Raw genomic sequence first — 11,544 nt, 5'->3', positions numbered from 1 at the left:
CTAAGGGTGGAGGGGTCTAGAAGAGAGAGCAGGGAGAGCAATCCTAATTGGGATTAGGAAGACAGCACTCTGTTGCAACCAAGCATAAATTAAGCAAAACTATTGTTCTCGCTCCCCTCACACCTGTATCAGTATCTTTTGTACTGTTGTAAAGCCAAAGCTGTAGATTTAAGATGGAAAAGTAAACTAAATCTTGTTTGTCCAGGAAGTGAAATGGCAGGTGAGGAAAGCATTAAGCATTGGCAACATTCCCAATGACAACAAGAGTATAGATTGCACACAACAGCTCTTACCAAAGGGCAGGGGAAAGAAAGTGACGGTCTTAATGTTAAACTAGTAGGTAATCCAGATTGCCACAGAAATTGCAACCCGCTGTAGCTGCAAGTCCCAGTAAACTCAGGATCACATGAAAAATGGAGTAGGAAGGACACAATGGATGAAGGAATAACACTGAATAACCTATGGAGGTGGGCAGGGAGCTGCACAGGCCCCTGAAGTGACTCAGGGAAAGGGAAAACGAGTCTTGTTTACCTACAAATCATAGTTATCGGCCCTGTCTACAGGGCATGCACCCAGCTTTGACCTTGGATCCACCATAGTGTTGCCCAGCCTTCAGTCTAAGCATCTCACGCTGCTGTCCATCACTGGAGCATATGGGGGAAAAACGAAGTCTTTAATGGACTGTGATCTGCATTGATTCCTCCTTTCAATGCTCCTGCTTGGGGTATGGCATTGGAAGCACTGGTAAAACCGCATAATTCAACCTTTGAGATGTGAAAATCAGTTTTAAATGTATATATAAGTATATTTAAATACATACATAGCTACAGAAAGTAGAGCAGAACTCACCTCTTTGAGCTCTCCTGCCGTATCAGTCTCAAGGACTCAGGTGGCTTTTCATCATCACCTCAATATCAGTTTACACGCATGCAAGAACCTAATTCTGCTCCTCCTGGAGCCAATGCTGAGCACATGCAAACATTTCTGGGTCCTAGACTGGACCCATGGGTGTAAGGGAGTGGATGGCTATCCAGACTAAACACTGCCACACCGAGTGCATGGAAGGTGGGTCACCAGCGAGCACAGAGTAGTCCCTCTAATGCAGACAACCAACTGGCTGGTCTTGCCCTGGGGATCTGTCTTGTCCAATGGTGATGCACTATTTCCAGTGAAACTGGAAGTAGGTTTCCAGGCTGACTTGAAGAGATTCATACTGCTAGCAAACAGTATGAATTACTTTGATATCAGCAAATTAGCCTACTTCACTGTTCCCTTCCTTCCGGTATTTTTTTTTGCTTAAGCCTGGAATAGTGACTTTCAGTAATGCTAAACTATGTGTAGGTCATGAATAAGCTAACACCTAGAACCAAACCTAAAGCGCAGTAAGTCACACATTTGACTAAACAGAGATCCACAGAGAGTTTTTATCGCTAAGAAAAATAAGCCATTCGCTTGAAAGGAAGTAAAGAGTTACTTCTGCAATGTGAACTGCGGTGTTACTTTCCTCTGATGGTTTGCAACCGAGTTAACACTGAGAGAGAAACAGAATGCCTCTATCGCCAATAGTATGGCCTTAACCTTTCCTTTCAATACTGTTTTGAACTAATTTATCATTTGCAGGGGTATACATTAAGGTTAGTGCAGCAAGTTCACTTTAGCTATAACAAAAACGTTTCTTCCCCCCATGGCGTCACTTAGCAAATCTCCTGCTGACTTCTGTGGGACTTTCGCCTGTGTCAGGATACCTGAATAATCATGTTTTCATGGGCAGAGAAAGAAGAGCAATGCTTTGTGGTGAAAGTCCTCTTTCAATACATGCTAGAGCATCTTACTCCTGGGTTGAGAGTCAAAGTAGTGTCAGATATGGGGGAACATTGGAAGATTTTATATGTCAGATGAGCAAGTATTTGGGGTGGAAAGGGTTATTTTTCTCTGTAGTACAGAAGGTGCTTTGGATGTGTTTCATCTAGTCAGTTCTCCACCTTCATAAAGTCTTTGGGCGTCCATGAGTTGGCATCGCCTCTTTGCACTGTGTCAAATACTAGTTTAATGAAACCAAAATAACTATGCTAAAAGAAAAGCATATCCAGGTGAAATCTAATGCTGTGATTTCTATATAGAGGACTTAAGCAAGTGGTGGAAATGCTCCATCCCAGTCTCACACCCTCCAGTTTTAAAGGCAGTGAGACCATTTATCACTCAGTACACGACAGGCCAGAAAACAACACTCATTAATTGGCCCATCTACCAGTTTGAGCTAGAGCACATCTCCTCCAGAGACAGCCAGTTATGATGCAAACCCCTTTATGACAGAGGCAAGACGTTCCTATGTTTCATGCCTTTACTGTTAAATTAAAATGCAGTCGCCAGGAACGAGGATAGGGAGAGCTTGGAGCACATTTCGATTTAAGCACACAGAGAAGGAGAAGCCTGGCTCCCCCTTCAGAAATTTTAAACAGGGAGAGAAGAGGGGCCTAGATCCAAACCCAGTAAAATGGGTGTATGCTTTCCCACTGACTGTGGAGAGCTTTGCTAAAGCCTCACTGCAGTGGTCCCAACTCGCTCTACCTTTGGCTGTCACTGGCACACTAAAGCTGGAACTACATAAAGAAGACTTGGACACAAGACCCGTTATCGAGACCCAACGTTTACAGATGCAGAATAATCCAGTATGCAAAAGGAAAAAAATACACAGGAAAAAAAAGCTGAAATCTGGGCTCCTATGCAAGCTTTTACACTTTTCTTCTAGAAGAAGAAATGAAGAAGTTGTCCTACCTGGCTGTTCTGTGTCTTCTTTTCTACCTGAAGCTGTTTGTCACGACAAGCAGAAGGGATTGTTTTCAGCACCGTGCAAAAAGCTGCAGCTTCTTTTAAAATCCCTAGATGTTTTCTCCGCAGAGCATGCCAGGCTTCTCCCCAGCTCGGCCGCAAAACTCGCTAGGGAACACCACACTTTCCAGGATCTGGAGGTGAAGCTGTGCAGGGGCACGCTGAACGCGATCCAGAAGTTACAGAATGTCTTGATGTGCTTTGTGTACTCGATAAGGACTGCAAGAGAAAAGGCAAAGTTCCCGAAGCCGTGGGTGGAACGTGGCACTGTGTAGCACTGAGTAAATAAAAAGTAATTGATCGTTGGACTTGGGTATGACATCAGGTATTACAAAGGTTTATATACCATAGGCAGGACTCTGTATTTCATCTAAGAGAAATGCAGCCTTAAAAACCTGCTGGTGCACACTGCTGCAGCTAAAGCAGCAGCGAGAGATGCAAACGAGACATTGTGCTCAACTTCCAACAGATTTATTTGCTTGGACAGCACTCCGATGGAGAATTTCAATCGCAAAATATATTCTTTCTTAAAGGCCAGACATTTCATAACCTCCCATAAGGACATATAAAATGTATGTAACTTCTGTGGGATAATTGATTATTTGGGGGGTTTATGGCGCCAAGTACAACAGGATCCTGATTGAGGCTTCTGGATGCCATGGTTATGCAAACAAACGATGTAGGTTCAGCTTTTGACACAAGGTTATTTGTTTCAATGCCCTCTTCAGCCTAAAAAAAAGTTTACAAAGATAACTCTGAGACAGGGAAGAGACAGAGCTAATCTAAAAAATCACCTAAGTACAACTGTGATAGGGTGTAATATGAAAATGTAAGATTAAAAAAAAAAAAATCTAAATAATGGCATTTATCAAACCACACCAGCATTGCAGATTTTCCTACAATTCAATAATGCAAACTTCCAGTGCTAATTCACAAGCTTTGGTTTGCTCCTGTAGGCCTTTTTGCCATCTATCTACTTTTAGGTTTGATAATGTCTTCTGCCTGAAAAATTCAGAATTAGTGTTAGGTTTAAATAAATAAGGATTTTTTTCAAAGAAACAATTTTTTTTTTTTTTTACATTCCTTGCAATATGCTAAATTATTGAAGTGGAAGGCTTTTTAAAAGGTAATTCACATCTTCTTAACCATCTTGTCTGTCTGGGGTTTTTTTGTGCTATTTGTTCTCGGCTAATGAAAAGAGACTCGTCAGTACCACAGTTCTCTGCAGCCTTTTTCAAATTAAATCTATTCTTTGGTTTTTGGTGCAGCAGACAGGATTGCAAACACAGCAGTGAAAGCTTACCATTTTATTTAAAGTTCTCCCAGTAGATAATGGGCCATGGTTATGATTAAAAGGGTCATGTAGACACCTAAAGAAGGAAGGATAGCAGGCTGAGCAACACTGAAATGAGACTCAAATCTCTTCTCACATCTGTGACAGATTCTGGGCGAGTCAGTTAATGCTGCTGTACTTCTATTTTCTTATTCTTAAAAGGGAATAATAATTCTTCACTTCCTCAAGAGACCAAGTAGGAGGCATCAGGGACTACAAGGTGTTTAGAAACACACCAGTGCCATCTCGGTACATGAGAATTGCTAAGTCTCTCTCATGTAACAAAGGCACAGGCTATCCCAAAGTCCTGGTAAAAACAGGGTTTTTTTAAAATAGGCCTACTCACATTTCTGCGGGTACAAATAAGTAAGCTTTTTTCTGCTTACTTTCCAGTTCTTGTATTAGTTCATGCTACTATTATTGAAACAGAAGAATGTCTTCTTAAGGAAAAAGGTGCCACATCATAGTGCAGATTTCAGGTTTAATATCAATAGTAATATGACAGCCTCTCCTGCTAGCATTTTGCCTCCAAACACTACAGCTATGAGTCAGCAAACTGGTAAGAAGACTTTTACACAGCGTTCAGAATTGGTCTTGGAGGATACGCAAAATTACAGTCCTTTCCTGTCTTTGCTGTATTGGTCACTAAAGTAAAAATAACTTCAAATAAACAATGGTTAACAATTTGGAACTAAGAGTACAGCTTGAGATTGAAGCCTTCGTAGCATGAAAACTCCCTTTGTTTGGAGTTAAAAAGCTACTGTTTAAGAATGATGCAATTTTTAAGGGGAAAAGAAAGACATGCTGCTGCCTAATGGAAAGCCATTTTGCAAGAACTGCTTACATGATCTGCTCGTCACTTAATGACCCCCAGCTCTTTCCCAGAAGATTTCTTCCAGGTGAGTTCTTTCAAAAGTTGTTGTCCCCTTTACAAAATACAACATATTGGGAGCGTTTCCCCTCTCTCCCATCTTCTAGACTATGGGTGGGAACAATAACCTATTTTTCTTGTCCTCTGTGAATTCAGAGTCTGTTTGTACAGAGCTACTGAGCGTGTTTCTTCATCCTCAGTTTCTGCTTTAGAAATATCCTGCTATGTTGTGGCTTCCTCCTGTAGCTGTAATGTGCTGGGAAAGAGGCATGGCAATGGACAGATCTCTCCTGGTTTCTTGTGGACACTCATCCCACCAGCAATAAGCACACTAACCATCCTGGAATAAGAAAGTTTAGCATGACACTGATGGATGAAGCAGAAGATATTGGGGTTTGGCCCTCCTGCCTATCCAAACAGAAGGACAAAACCAGTCTAACTGAAGACTGGTCCTAAAACACAGATGCGTCCATCAGCCACATGATTTCACTCAACATTTTGGACAAGGACTAGCCCTACTTTGTTCTCTAGGACCTGCCATGCAGGCCACAAAGACCATACAGGTTATCAGCTATACATAATTGAATGTCTAAGAACAGGTACTGGTTGGGTGTGAAGAGAAATGGGCACTTTGAGTTAAGGACACCACAGCTCAGACCGGTTTGGTACAAATCTTCCTGCGGAGTGGTAATGCCACAAACCATCAGTGCAGTTTCATGGGACATTGGCTTCAACACAAAAACCACACCCAGAAGTTCCTGTTTGCCCCCATCCTCAGACTGGGAGCTGATTTGGCAAAAAAAGAAGTCTATTTGTTTGCATTTTTATTGGATCAGGTCCCTTCTCTGACTCACTGGCATAAAAGCAATGTCTGCGCAATACAGTGACAACAAGCTGGTGGGGGTCTGGTTATGTCCACCTGAAGTCATTGTCACACAAACCAGACCCACAGGCTTTTTAAATTTTCTTTCTTCTTTTTCTTGTGGTTTTTTTTAATACATCTTTTCAGCAACTGAGTTCAAAACAGGGTCTCACAAAGACTTGTGTTGTCACAACCTATGGCACAATGAACTGTGATGCTAGGGTCCGGCAGAGGTTAACTTCCTAAGCCAGTGTTATGGCTGAAACCAGCGTCTCATGGAAGTGCGCCTTCACACATGGCAATAATACCAGCAAAAGAAGTCTCCCAGTGGTGCCTATGATATAGATGAGAGAGTGGATGTTACTGAAATGAGGGAAGATGAGAACGTCTACTGTTGAATATTCAGTTTGACTATTTACTGAGAGCCCTATTTTATGAAGTGTATTTGCAACAAGGCAGCATTAACTTGCCTTCAAAGACGGGATTCAAATCTCTGGAGGGAACTCCCATGTATATTCACGACAGCTCCCCAAACTCACTTGAAGAATTTAGAAGTCTCCTACTGAAAAATGTGCCAGCAGATGCTTCCTGACCTTTAATGCTAAACACCCTATAATGAGGCTATAAACCGCCTTTCACTCCAAAACATATGAAGGAATAGCACAAGACCCCAGGGAGCGACCGGTCTGTAGAAATGGGGTTGTTGTTCCTGATTAGGATTCAGACAGCCCTCTCTGGTGTTCTTAGTTCTGGTTTGATTTGTTCTAAGGCATGTCAGATGTTTGTTGCACAGACTCCCTGATGCTTGCACTATGATGGAAAATAAAAAACAAGAGGTGTAAGCAAAGAAAGGGTGTCACAATCTGAGTCTAAAAGCAGCACATGGTCACATAATCATTACAGCCCACTGCCGTCATGAGAACTCCTGACCAAAGTTTCCATTTTAACTTTTGCAATAGTGTAGTTGTCACCTTCCAGTGAATTTCAGGAAGATTCACGCGCCTACTTCCCTTTGGCTGCTGTGAAAAGTCTCAGTTTCCCAGCAGTTTGTTAGCATACTGGTGACATAACCTTCAAAGCAACAACTTCTGAGGCTTCTGGAGAAATGGATAAGTTTCAATCGTGGCTGAATACCCAAAGAGAAACCTTTCAGCCCTCTGAACTATCTTATTAGCAGTTAAATGTAGAGAACATTATAAGAAAAGATCATTAAAAGGCAGAAGAAACATCTTTATAAAATATCAGCTAAAGAACAGTAACAGAATAAAACCTGGTCCCAATGAAGGTGAAAGTCATCCTCAGATAGGCGTGAATGGCATGTTCAGAGGTCATATTGTTAGAGGTATGTCAGGGTTTGTGCAAGCTTTCGGCTCGGGTTCAGCTCACTTTTTCTGGGACTGAAGTTAACATTATTAACATGATCCATAATTAACATCATTAACATTACAGGACTTTGAACTTACAACAGGATCATAAATTAGAATTTGACCCCATGCACCTAACTCCATGCAAACAAGTAAAAGATCACAAAACACTTATTAAACTTGTAGTTGTTTAACACACAAACTCCTACAACTGAAAACGCTTAAAACATTATTGCAAGTGATCACCGACATACCTCTGTCTAGCATCATCCATCCTGAATTAGTCAGCGAGCTCTAAAACATTACAAAATACTTTTATTGAACATATCACATATACAATTACGATAGGGTTCATTAAAAGCAACATAGTGCATAAAGGAGTTCAAATCCCCCACAAAAGCAGACTCAGACACACCAATACCCATTCTAGCAGAGGATAAATTTTGGTGAAGGACTTACAGAAAGGTAATGGTTGACATGTTTATAGTAAAGGATTAACATTAAAATACTCCCTCAGCATGACAGACAAAGCAGAGTATGTGAGACCCAGTTTCCCCCTGTGGAACAAGATATTAAGGGCCATTTTCTGGCCCAGCATGAGTCAGAAATGAAGATACAGTACTATGTGCTAGTCAAGGATTGGCCTGAGTTTTTGAATTTTCCAGGCTAGGTGGACGTCTCCAACCTCCAGCATTAGGCAGTCAGTGCCAAGGGCCCTTAGCGAAACCGATCTGTGGCATCCAGCGGATGAGAATACATCCCATTGCTCAAATTCCCCTCTGGTGTTCACCTCAGTGGCTTTGGATGATTCAGCTTCCATCCTCAGAAGCTGCTCCCCTGAAGGACTCCTCATGACGCATCCCCTTCTTACAGCACGACTCTCGCTGAGAGTCAATTTACAAAGGAGCCATTAATTAATTGTCTTGTGCCTCAGCAACAAACAGCATCATGGGCACCCAGATCGCACCTGGCTTTCCTTGCCTGCTCAAATCCACCTTTTTGCCCCAGGAATGGTGGGACGTTACGCAGATTTACATTACTGCAAATCTTACCCAGATTTTGGCTCTCTATTATTTGATGTGTCCCAAGAGGTGCCTGAGGCTGCCAAGACTCTGGAATAGGTTTGGGAAGGAAAAATTAGGCAGGAATTATATTTTCCTAGGACTTTTCACACATTCCTATGTTCTTCTGAGCATGTAAATAGTTTCCCCTCTACTCTGGGGACAGTATGAGTTAAGGCAACATCACAGGCATACCTAAAAATTTCTGTTTTCCTCAGCAATAGTATTTAGGTTTTTGAAAAGAGGCATCTGACAAATAAGAACAAGAGAAATAATTTCAACAATGACACTCCCAAGTACAGTTTTAATTCACAGGAGAATAAGTTAAACAAGGATGTTACCTTGTTAGCATTGTTTCCCCTTTTCCCTACATGTTTTTGGAGTGCCTGAGTATGTTCCTTGCACACTGGGGACATCAGATGTTGAGAGATGCAAATTCAAAACTGCTGTGAACATGCCTATGATATCCCCCAGCTACTGAAATAAACTTTTGATTTAGCTTTGCAAAATCATCAAACTTCCTGCTCTCTCCCATCTCCTCTCAAGAAAAGGTAAAGGTTCGGTATGATAGGTGCCCTACTTACCTAAGGCTTTGATCTCTCACAACTCTTTGCTCACAGAAGCTGGAAATGATTTCTGAAGGAGCCCCAGCATACGTGAATTTACAACCCAGCAAGCCGCTGTGCTTTCCAAGAGGGCTGGCTTCAGCACCGCATCTGCGAGACTTCAAAGGAGAGAGGAAAGTTATTTTCTATTTACCACTCCAGTTTCCCTCTCCGCTGCCTCTGGACGCTGTCAGCCCTAGAAGATGTGATGTTTCTCGGGACAGGCTCTATGCTGAACTTCTATGAACCATATCCAAGGAGAAATACGCTCGTGAGAGGCTTTGGTTTTCCTTGCAGGAGTCGGAGTGTAAAATACAACCCATCAGATATATTGACCTTTGCTTCAGACACTTACACACACATATATGCACTTCACTTTGAAACAGCTACCCGAACCAGTAGGCAAGCCCATGACTAAGCCAGCGCTCTCCTGCAACCCCATGGACAGGGTGCTTAGGCCTTGGCAAAGCATGGACAGTATTTTGAGGGCTTGGATTCCTCCTCCTTAATTTAACTGCAGTGACCAGTTCACAAAGATTATGCCTTAACTGGTCACCTGGGAGCGTTTCCAAGTCTCCAAGCATAAACCATGGCTGCGTACCAGTTCCTACACTGCTGGGTCTTGCCCTTATATGTAATCTCTCACCACTGGGTGTCATGCCCTGCTTTCTACTGGGAGGAAACGAGTAAATAGTGTTTCTCCTTGGGGACACTCCACATGGCTGCGCAGCACACTTGGGCCAAGTCATTGATCTGGGCAATGGGAGGAAGATGGGGTCTTCCACGCACACCACCGTGCACACCCAGGGGACAGCTGGGACTCTGCTGCGCTGACAGTGCTGCCCTTCCAGTTATGCCTTCAGTTCGGGTCGTTGATTTAATGCCAAGCAGTCAACACAGGGATACATGCTGTGATTGCACAGCCCATGCCACCATTGCATGCATTCATGAAGAGGCAGAAAAGTCAGCTTGCCCAATAGCATGAAAATTAACCAAAGTTTGAGTCATTTTTCAACCTTAATGCTATTTTAACAATGACATTATGTATGTAGTAAAGCTCTACCATCCCATTTAAAATATTTTTCCCAGACAATCATGATTTCTCATGATTTTTTTCATGTCTCATGAGCTTTTGTTCCAAGTTCTCTATTAATGGACTCATTGTGCTGTATTGCACCGATATCCCTGCCAGAACTATCTCCAAAGATAAACAATAAGATTAACCCGGCAGGGAGAACCCCGTGGTTGGTTGGAGTGGCACTTGGGCCAGCAAAACCACAACACTTGCAGGATCTCATCCCTGTATTTCTGCACAGAACTGGATTGTGCAGTATCACCCTACCCAGCGTAGGATCCTGACAGAGGTAGGATCTTAAGCGAGTGGTGAAGGACATGTTACTCCTGGCTGAAGCCCTATGTGCAGACCAGGACTCAGGCACGCTGGTGTAGCAGCTACATGGGAAATCTGCTTGTGCTGCTGTGCTGTAGAGAAAAGGAGGTTTGCTCTGACACCATTTGACAAGAAAATTATTTTATCCTCACCAAATACCCCATGTCAGTGTTCATAGTTCTGCAAAATGGCCTATTACGTAGTTGCAAAATGCCTGCTCCATGCAAATGACAAACATGAGGGGGCTACAGAGCCGTAAGGGCCTCCAGAGACCTGTGTAGTCCGGCTAAGAAATCTAACCAAAAGCAACACAAGTCCTCCAGCATTGTTTCTGCTACAAAGATAAACTAACTACGTTCTTTTCTTGATTGTGCTAGAACTAGATATTGTATTTTCATTTTTTGCAATGTTAGTCACACGGAAAGAAATCCCTGAGGATTCAGAGGGTTTGTTTTTAATAGGGGAAAAAAAAACTGTTTCTGCCTAGGATTGCTAGTCTACAGAACTCTATAGTCAGATTAGATGGTCTGAGGAACTGGCTAGGTATAGAAGAGAAGGTGGTAAGAATCCAAACCACTAATTGACAAAAAATATCTCAGTCCTCAGAGGGCTGACCTGCTATTTACCACAAGCAGGTAACGGGATTAATTGAGAGGCCTCCAGCAGGCAAGGCCCTCTCATTGAAAAAACTTGACTTGTGACAGAGATGCCAAAGGAGCTTGAAAAGGTATTTGAAGCTGTGAAGAAGAGATGGGTGGAAATCCTCTGCAACACAAGTCAACAGGACCTGAAAGAATACTTCTGCTTGATCCCAAATGCATTAGCCAGTATGACCTTGAGCATTTGAGCAAGATGTACCAACCAGACATTTAAGAAAAGGGAAGTTTTGTGCTACCCATAACGCATGGAGGAGGGACTAAATCAGTCTCTGGTGCTTCACGGGAAAGGTGGGAGAAGGAAACATATATTATATTTAGTTTTAGCTTATTTCTCACCAGCTGTTCATTGGGATGGAGAGGGGGGGAATACTGCCTGATCCTTCCAGGAGACTTCTGGAGTACCAAAGCATACGACCTGGCACTGGTTTATTATCTGGTATTTCTTCCTCCTTTGTTCTGGACCTAATTCCAAGCTGATTGGGTCCATGTGGGTTTGTTTCAGCAACTAATGTTTTTCTGGTAAACCTGCAGCTTCACAACCCCAGTCAAACCTCTCATCTTCTCTTGCTC

Source organism: Gymnogyps californianus, chromosome Z, assembly GCF_018139145.2.
Source record: "Gymnogyps californianus isolate 813 chromosome Z, ASM1813914v2, whole genome shotgun sequence".
Lineage (NCBI taxonomy): Eukaryota > Metazoa > Chordata > Aves > Accipitriformes > Cathartidae > Gymnogyps > Gymnogyps californianus.
The sequence above is the reverse complement of the archived record's forward strand: the minus strand, read 5'-3'. Positions refer to the sequence as shown.